This window comes from Argopecten irradians, unplaced genomic scaffold, assembly GCF_041381155.1.
Source record: "Argopecten irradians isolate NY unplaced genomic scaffold, Ai_NY scaffold_1192, whole genome shotgun sequence".
Lineage (NCBI taxonomy): Eukaryota > Metazoa > Mollusca > Bivalvia > Pectinida > Pectinidae > Argopecten > Argopecten irradians.
The window spans coordinates 1-10885 of NW_027188659.1; the positions used below are offsets into that span (position 1 = coordinate 1).

A 10885-nucleotide genomic window follows, 5' to 3' on the forward strand; every position below is an offset into this window, starting at 1 on the left:
TACGCGCCGAGGCCCAATTGGCAGTCTTCAGAATGTCACGTAACGGAAACACCTGCCCGAAAAGCCTGAGAGGAGGCTGCTCCTCTAGTAGAATGTGCTTTAAAAATAGGATCTATGCCTGCTGCCGAAAGAACCTCCTTCACCCAACGTGAAATCGTAGATGGTGACACTTCATCGAAAGTTTTATAAGACATGAACAGTTTCCTACTTTTCCTCCTCTTACGTGTAACCGACAAATATTGTTTTAACACTGTCAAAACGTCCAACGTAACGTCTTTCTCATAACGATATAACTTCACCACTGTCGACGACTTCCCCGGTTTAGAGGTTTTAAGAAGAGCTTTAACATAAAAAGTACACGTATCGCCCGACCAAGACATGCTGTCCACATCTAATGCTGCTAATGTCTGACACCGTTGCGCCGTCGTCAACGCAATTAAACATACCAATTTCAACGATAAATCCCTCAAAGATAAAGTTTCTATACACGGTAGGTTCTTCAGATAAATCAGCACCTTTGAAACATCCCATGTTTCCACATACCGAGGCATCGGTGGGTTCTCGTTAAATAACCCCTTTATAACACGGGAGATGCGTTTACTGTTCAAACACACATTACAATTTAATAACTCGAGAGTTTGTGAAAGCATAGATCGGTGCGTGTTCGCCACGCTATAAGACCTGCCCAAAGACACAAGATAGTCACAAATTACAGCTTCAGTCGGCGCACTTGGATCAACTTCCTGTTGACGACACCAAACTCGCCATTGCTCCCACGCCAGGTTGTAAGCCTTCGAGGTACCCCGTCGCCATGACTGCAGTGCCGCATCGGTAGCCCGGCCTGAAAAGCCCTGGTCTGTGAACGCTGTCCGTAGACGACACAAGCGGTCAGGTTCAGTGTCCTAAACAGACGATGACAAGAACCATCGTGAGGTAAAGTTATCAAATCTTGCCAATGAGGAAGTCTAGCTGGCGTGTCAATCAATAAATCAAGTAAAGTGGGAAAACCACGCCTGACAAGTCCAGTTTGGTACAACAATAATAGCTCTAGATATCCGATCATCAATCACCTTTCTCAAAACCCTCCCAATCAAGCAGAATGGAGGAAAAAGATATGGTTCATAATCTGACCAACATACTGTGAACGCATCATAATTCTCGGACCCAGGGTCTGGGCCCCACGAAACATATCTAGATAACTTACAATTAAGTCTGGATGCGAACAGATCAACATCTGGTCGAAAGAAATGTCTGCAAATTCTCTCGAAAATATGAACATCGAGACTCCATTCTGTTTGAATCGAAAATTGTCTCGACAAAGAATCTGCCTCGACATTTTCACAACCTGGTAGATACTTGGCAGTTAGAAAAATCTGTCTATCGTAGCACCATAACCAAATATCTTTGGCTAGATAATAAAGATCACATACGGTACCACCCATATTATTGATGTAGGAGACTGCTGTGGTATTATCACATTGAATAAGGATATGAATGGCCGATCGCTTTTTACAGAAAGCATGAAGTGATAATTGGATAGCTTTTAACTCCAAAAAATTTATATGACATTGTGCTTCTTGTATAGACCAAAGTCCATTAACTTTCTGATCATCAAACACCGCACCCCATCCTTCTAGGGATGAATCAGTTGTCAACAAACAATCTGGTTTATCAGGACGAATAGATTTCCCATTTGAACTGATAAGATTCTCATTCCACCAATTAATCTCTGTAATGCTTTCTGATGAAAGAACGACAAGGCCTTCATAGTCATCACTGTTTTCTGATAGACCTCTCACTTTATCTGCTTCTAATGATCGATAATACAATGGGCCAAGTAACACTGCCCTGAATGACGCTGTACAACATCCAATGAAAGAAGCCAATTTTCGTATTTGAACGCAGGGTTCTGACAGGATCTCTGAACATTTCAACAAGATCTTTTGGACTTTCTCATCAGGTAAAAATACCTTGAACTGAATGGAATCTATAATATAGCCCAAATGTGTAATAACCTGTCTGGGGTCAGTAACCGATTTCTCATGATTGACCTGAAAACCTAATCTCGCCAGAATATCGGTCAACGCAGTAGTGTCCTGGTGATACCTATCTTTCTCAGAAGCTCTTCTCAAAGAATCATCAATATAATAAAATGTCGAAATGCCCCTGCTTCGCAGGTACCCATCAATTGGTTTCAAAATCTTGGTAAAAACTCTCGGTGAGCAGGCTAACCCAAAGGGTAAAACTCCGAATTCATAGAGTGTCTCTCTCCATTCAAATCTGAGCAATTTCCAAAAATCTGGACTAATCGGTATGCTAAAATACGCATCTTTTAAATCAACAGATGTAAAGAAATCGTCTCTTTGTACTGACAGTAGAATAACATCCAAAGTTTCTTGTTTGAAGTGCTCATAAGCAACCCATTCATCATTCAGATCTTTTAAGTTTATGACTGGACGATACTTTCCATTTTTCTTCTTAACTAAAAAAATATTTGACAGAAATTCACCAGGCTCATGATAACAAGGAAAAATCGCCTGTTTAGACAAAAGTTCTGATACTTCCTTATCAACCAATGACATTTCATCTTCTGAGAAAGATATCGGTGCTGGCACACTATATTGACAAGGCCACTGTTTATCAATCAATTCTATCTCATAACCCTGAACTGCGTTCAAAATCCAAGTATCGGATGTAATACACCGCCATTCATCAATGTGATTGGTAATCCTACCAGAAGGCACACTAACCTCTACTGGTTGCTCTTGTTCTGTGACTGTGTGTAATTCTGACTGTCTGGGGCGTTCTGGTGGAACTGTGCATGCCTTCGTCCCCGTCGGTTCCCGAATCGTCCCCTCTGGAACCCTCTGCCTCGCCCCCACGGAGCCTGCCAGTTTTTTGTGACATACGACCGACCACCACGATAACTAGGGTATCGATTACCAAAGGCACGACCCCTTCTCTGTGTACATCTGTTCAAGTCATCCAACTCTTTAATTCTCTTTTCTACTCCCTCACCGAACAATTCTGATGTGATAGGTGTATCGGCATTACACAGTGGGACTAAGTGTCTATAAGGCAGCGACGGCCTCATAAAGAATCTACGCTTCACTGAAATGTCATAATGAACATTACACAACAAGCTCATGCCATCTTGGAGCAACTTCTTGATCATTTGTCTATCGTCCGTATCGGGGACTTTGATTTTCGGAAACTTTGAAATTAACTGTAAGAACGGCACCATACTGTGTGCCAAAAGACGTTAAAAGTCTTGTAAGGTTCTGTCCGATGTCTGGGCAGCCGGCCCAATAAAATTCCACACCGCGTGATTCGTGTGAGGCGGCAAGATCGCATCAACATTCTCCGGTACCCGGTATGTTTCATTTAGAGCAGTAACATCAGCTCTGGTCCTCACCGCGTGAGAAACATTGTTAGCCAATTTTCCCGAAATGGCCGGCCCGAATTTCGCTTTATCGTAAATGTCGGATAATTGGAAGATCTCCTCTTCCATTTCATCATTGTCAGAGACCGCCTGAACTTCCGACTCGTCATCAAAAAGAGAGAAATCGTCCGCCTCTCTACCAAACACACCACTCTGTCCTCCATTTTGATTGTCCTCTCGCGAATTCACGTTCGCCTCGAGATTAACCGACTTTCTCGATTTTTTACTAGAATTCACGTTCTCATCTGTCTTTCCATCGGAAATGACCTTAGTAAGGTTTTGAATTGCCGACAACACATTATCAAGCTTTCCATCATCTGTGTTGCGTTTTCTCTTTCTACTTGAGTGTTCGGTATTTTCCGTCTGCGACGGTTTCACTTTCGATTTGTCAGCCTTTTTACTATCTTTCTTTTGAGACTGTTGCCGAGTATTCGAGGCTGGTGGTTTAAAAGAAGAACCCGGTGCCCGGGACTCGTGTATTTCGGCTGTAACTTTCATTTTAGAACTAGGACTCTCTTGTAACATTTCTAATTCTTCCTCGGAACCAAGTCCGATGGACACATCATCACCCGAGTCCGACATATTGTCCAACACGTGACCTCGCGTGAGGCCAAGAAAAGTCTGAAAATAAACACAAAAACCGAATGTCATAACGAAATAAACACCGAATTGTGTAGATAAGACCCGAATTTTAATTGAGAAAACTCATAAAGAAGTGTGCGTGCCGACAAATGTCTCAGGACTTACCTTTACGAGGTGTACGCTTTCGAGCTCAAAAAGGAAGATGGCGATCTTGTGCGTGTCTGACCAGATATAGACCCATCTCATTTGCATATTTTTGTCTCTAAAACGAGGTTACGTTGGCTTGGATACAGGAATGCTCCTTATTCCGGAAGCGGAAGAGCGCAATACGGAAAGAATGAGATTTAGCCAAGTTGTTTCCTTGTTTATTATAATACTTGGTTGTTTTTTCGTTTACTTGCCATTTGCATCGCCATCATTCTCTTAAAATATCAGTCGAACACCGACAATTAGTAATTTTTGCTGCCGTTTTTTAAATCTAGCAAGTACATGTATCCAGTGTAGTGTTGAATTTAATGGAGTTAGTGTCTAGTGCGTGTTGGCTGGTGAATCCATTATATTTATTTCATTTCCGGTTTTCTGCTTCACATTATCGATAAGCCTTTTGGACATATCGTATTTATATCCCGATATGTCCACCTCTGCACTTCCGTTAAGCTTCGAGTCAACTTCCGTCCTTGTTAAAACTTGACTTCCGGTGTCATAACACTAATGTCTAGTTGTAAGACATGGTGGAGCTGTATTGAACTTTACAACTGAATGATTAATTGGCGACCATTGGCCTTGACAGTCTTGATGTTAGATACTTATCTATATGTGGCGTTGTACGGATTACTTACAACTGATAGACTAGTCAGTATATGATACATAAAGGAAATACGTTCTTCAAAATACTGGTTTACATCTGTGTTAGGATCAATTCTTGAGGAGTTGATGTACACTTTACCGTATAACCTTTCGCTTAGGTATGTAATACAAAGTTTTCATTAAAAATAAAGAGTTTTCTCTGTTTCATCTATATTGTTTACTAATCTGGTTGATATTGTATAATGAATTACATTTGCCAAAAAAAGGTTATTCCCTGGCCAAGACTCACCATAGTTAAACGTGATATAGTAGCGCGTTAGAATTGTACCTGCTGTCGGGCTAATTGAACGGAGTGGTTATAAGGAGCTATATTGTATTCATGTTGGTCCAACAAGTCAGCGTACATGTATTACAGTATTATCAGCCAAAAAACCGATTGTACTAATTTACTAATTGTTATCGAAGACCCAGGTGCATGTCACTTATATCTTCGTGGTAAACATGTGGGATCAAAATGGGTGATCATAGCTTGATAACCAGGTGTCACTCAAGTTGCATAAATGCTTTTTACGTGTTTCAAATTCATGCTCAATTATGTCATGTACATTTATTTACAATGTATGTATCTCGCGATCTACCTTTGAATGGAATTGTGTGCTTCCTTGGGGCAGCGGTGGCCGAGTGGTTAAAATATCTCAACGTATTTCCACAAGCCCTCCTCCTCTGGGTCTCGAGTTCGAATTCCATGTGGGACAGTTGCCAGGTACTGACCGCTGGGCTGTGGTTTTGTACTCCGCTTTCCTCCACCACCAAACCTGGTACGTCCTTACATGACCCTGGATGTTAATAGGACGTTAAACTAACAAAACCCGAACCTGTATGCTTCCCGTGAGTAATGTGTGGCAATTGTTTTACTCAGCTCCATACCAACACATGTTTTATATAAATGTCTTTGAGATTTTATGGTTTTCACACTTGCTGCTGCCTTCAATGTTTCGATCAATATGGCGGATTTCATCTCCGCGTCCTCTCATCCCATCTTTGTATTAATTTGTTAACACTACTCCCCTGGTAACCATATATTGCATGTGTTCTTAGAAAGCCCCATTATTGTCCATCAAACTTCCAAATTATTCCCTTGTGATAACCAAATAATTTGTCTTTTCAGGCAAATGCCATACTCTGTCCTCTCCATTTTCGGATGTTAAGTACAACACCCATTTGCAGTAAATCAAAGAAACTTGCTTTTCAATTCTTTGAATCACATTATTCTAGTTAGATTTCACTAAGTTTCTTCCATACGAGAAAATCATAATTCCATTGTTGTTTTGTTGGTTTTTAATGAAAATGTAAAACGAGATTAATAATTCTGTAGTGTCGCAAAACAGGCATTAGCTTATCGTTAATTCTACTCTTATCATCACCTTCTGAACAATTAAATAAAGTTGATTAATTTAAATGAATTAAATTTGTATTTACTCAACGCGGGTCGTCTTATGTTTCTTGCTGTCGCCAAAATTACCGTGTGTGAGACGAAGTCTCATGGTGACCTATTTTAATCGCCTTTTGTCCGTCGTGCGACGATCAACTTTTTACATTTTCGACTTCTTCTCCAAAAACTACTGGAGCAACTTCAATGACATTTTGCACAATCCTTCTAAGGCATAAGGCCAATTAAAAGTGTGAATAACATGACCCCCCACCCCCCAGGGGGCTGTGGGAGGGGCCAAAGGGGAAAATTGACTAAAATTTCAAAAATCTTCTTCTGAATTCACATAATTTATTATATGGTAGAATTAAATTCATAGATAGAAAGGTCTCAAAGCCCTCTGAAAAATTGTAAATTATATGACCATGGGGTCTCGGGTTTTCCCCTAGGGTGGGGGTTAAGTTTACTATAGTTTATATAGGAAAACACATTTTTGAGCATCATTTGGTCATTTGTAATAGGAAATTATTCAAACGTCATCAGAATTATACCTAGGAAATGGCCATTGAATCCTATTAACAAATTTTCTATGACTGACCCCCAGGGGCCTTATGGGCGGGGTCAAAAGGGGTCAAAATGGCTAAAATTTCAAAATCTTCTTCTGAATTCACAGATTTGATGGAAACAGATACTCTTCATAGATTGAAAGGTTTGAAGGCTCTTTACAAGAATTGTGAATATATGGTCCTTGGGTCTCAGGTTTCCCCCTGGGGAAGGGGTTAAGTTTTGTTATAGTTCACATTTTTAAGCATTATTTGGTCATTTGTAATAGGAAATTAGTCGAATGTTATCAGAATTATCCCTATGAAATGGCCATTGAACCCTATTTACAATTTTTCCATGACTGACCCTCAGGGGCCTTAGGGGCGGGGTCATATAGGCTAAAACTTTAAAAATTCTTCTTCTGAACTGGAACTGGTAGAATCAAATACTCTTCACAGATGGAAAGGTCCTTTTTCAAAAATTGTGAATTATATGACCCTGGGGTCTCAGGTTTCTCCCTGGGGAGGGGTCAAGTTTACTATAGTTTATATAGGAAAAACACATTTATGAACTTTATTTGTTTAGTTTTCATAGGAAATTAGTCAAACTGGGTTAGAATTATTAGCCTGAGATAGCATTTTAACATCATATCAATATTAGTCCCAGCTGCCCTTTAGGGGCCAGAGGGGCGGGGCCATAAGGGGGACAAAATGGCAAAAATTTCAACAATCTTCTGAATTCACAAATTTGATGGAACCAAATAATTTTCCTAGATTAAATTTTTAAAATCACTGACTGACTTCAAGGGCATGGTGGGCCAATATATAGTGTTTACATATCATTGCTTCATTCGGTATCCGAACTCAGGTGACCGTTAAGGCCCATGGGCCTCTTGTTTTTTTAACCTCATCTTAGTTACCGATATTTACTTTCTAACGTTATTATTGTTTTTAAGAAACGTTTATCTTTGTTTCGGAAAGGTAATGGGCCTTAGTTATTTACATGTCAAAAGTAACCTGAACCTGCCTCTCATCTCAGGTCGTTTTGCTTTATTTTTTTTTAATTTAATTATGTTGGGGTGTGCTGTTTAGTGTCTTTTGCGAGATATTCCTATCATACAACAAATGTAACAATAATACTCTGTGGCACAATACAAACAGACATGTATACCAAAGTATCACATCCACCTACATATTGAAGACAATCCTCTGAATTTGCGAAAGATGATCCTTGAATCATCAGCCATTATAATAACGGCTGTTTTTGGTATTTATGATGGATTTATAAAATCTATTATCTGTAAATGATAGAGATCGGGTTATCTCAGTCTTGGGCTAAGATTTTGTAATCCAAACCGAGGCGTTAGCTGAAATAACCAGAGACTAAAATAACCCGATCTCGATCACTTCAAGGTACAATGTAATATATTTTTTCTCGTGCCTCTAAGATATAACAATACCCATCTATATATGCGTTGAGAGTGTAAAATTATCCCGTATTGGGCCTCCTGGTTCAAAGCCGATTAACAATTTAATCTGCGCTTCGATTTCAGTCATTCCGCGTAAAATATAGTTCGGTTATATCAAAGAAGAACGATGATCAATCGGTACATACTGTTTTAATAATTAAAAACAACAACCAGACAATGCATGGTAAATGACTTAATGCACATATTTCTAATGATATTGATTATCTGACGCGTGTGACGTCAACGATTCGAGAGTATCATGTCACATGCGCGGACTGTTACATGAATTGCGAAAAAAATCCGCCAAAAATCACGTAAATGTACCAGAGAGTTCGGACGAGATAGAATAATCTAACACCGGGTATCATGTGAGATTTCCTTGTCCGAGGTACGAGAGATATATGTCAGTTACAACAGTTAAGGACAGAAATTTGTATGTATGGTTATTTTGGTTAAAGTCAAACAGCCAGGGTCACGTATGCAACATGTTGTGTGTGTGATGTGCTAAATGTTTTGGGAGGCTGCCTAATTTTTTTGGAGGCTACGGTATTATTTTGGTATCCCCTTGTAATGCTGAAACTCTTGTACTTTTTCATTAAATAATACTATCTCTCTGAAGTGTGCCAAACAACATACCCCGCGTGTTCACATTCACATATTCATGTTTGAAATGTAGTAGAAAGTACTGATGGTATATATTTCTATATATGACATACAGTTGGTAGTAGACTAAAGGTTACACCCTTGTGCACACGGAGTGCACGAGGTTTAGACTACAGGTAGACACGGAGTGCACGAGGTTTAGACTACAGGTAGACACGGAGTGCACGAGGTTTAGACTACAGGTAGACACGGAGTGCACGAGGTTTAGACTACAGGTAGACACGGAGTGCACAAGATTTAGACTACAGGTAGACACGGAGTGCACTACGTGTGAACACGGTGTCCACTACAGGTGGACATCGTGTCCAGGTACATTGAGACCTAGACAGACAAGGTGATGTGTTACAGTTAGGGATCGGGGAAGAATAAGTTCTTCAATTTGAAATAATACATAATTATAATTTTTAAGTGTTTATTTTTTTTATTACAACATCTACAATTTAATGTACAGTATACATAACTATATAATACGATATTTTTTTTAGTATACACGAATAAAATCTTTTCACTGCAAAAGTAATAAAGATTAATTTATATTCATTAAGTATATGTCTATTTAATTTTATATCAGTAGTTTCCATTTCATATCTTAAATTGTCTATATTACGTTTTCAAAAGTAAATGTTTTATGGGTAAATTGCATTATATATATATATATATCATTTACATGAAATAGTAAATACAAGCATTTTCACAAGTCAAAAACAACTTTAAATTGCAGCAAAAACCAGTCCTAATGTGCTTTTGAGACACTTTTTTATGATAAGCTATCAGTAATACAATCATATACCGGGTAATACATAGCTTTTAAATAAAAAGATTTGGTGCCTATCAATCAGTTGTCTAGCGATACCCTTGTAGATCGTCTTTCATTAAATATATATACACTTTTATAATATTTTTCTTGCTATTTTAAGTTCTAAAAGTATTGTACGTAAAAATAGCTTAATTACATATTTTTTATTAAAAATTGAACATCTTTAAAAGATCATGCAGAATTAAATCCACTTCAAACTATATGACGTCCTCCACTAATTGGTGGCTAGTCTACCTACAATTACCCAATTCAGCTTGTTTTGATTCTTAATTACCGGTACACACAATATGTTTATGATCCCAACCCCGCAAGTTATCTTGACCGTATATTGCGTCATGGTCCAATAATTATAACTTGTCAAGCATACAGGTAAGCCACAGTATCCAGCTATACAGGTGCCTCAAGGTGACCATCGATAGATGGCCAGAGGGCAGAATCGTTGCCTTCTGTGTTTGCACGGCTTTATGAGAATGGGGGCAGTATCTTTATATAATATGTGATTTTAGAATTGTTTCTATGGAAGTTTGTTAAGACAAACAAATATACTTAACCGTTTAAAAATCATATAGGTTCATGAGTTTGAAACACATAAGTACCATTCTTATTAGATACATGTACATGCTTGTTGTAGAGCCTGGGTAAACATGTACACCGTTTCCCGAGTGGGGGTGGGGTTAGATTGGAGATTGGGATGAGGTAAAATCTAGCTGCCAAAACATATAGTAAGTGATGCTGAATACACCTCAATTATTGTCACAATTATTGTCATGACAGGCAGCCATGAAGTGGAGCTGATGGAAGCTGTACAATGCGTAAATCAAGCATGTCTGTCACAACCTTGAATTTACCAATAATACATGTATATATTATAATCAATTAGGGATTTGGGATGAGGTAAAAACTAGCTGCCAAAACATATAGTAAGTGATGCTGAATTCACCTCAATTATTGTCATGATAGGCAGCCGTGAAGTGGAGCTGACGGGAGCTGTACAATGCGTAAATCAAGCATGTCTGTCACAACCTTGAATTTACCAATAATGTATACATGTATATATTATAATCAAAATTAATTTAGATTAGGTACTTATTCAACATTGTAATATGGTATTTTATATACATAGTCATGATAATC

General features: G+C 38.7%; 1 pseudogene; it reads right to left on the minus strand.

Annotated features, from left to right (window-relative positions):
- Positions 1–2752: 2752 nt before the first annotated feature.
- Positions 2753–4317, minus strand: LOC138314013 (uncharacterized; annotated as a pseudogene).
- Positions 4318–10885: the final 6568 nt, after the last annotated feature.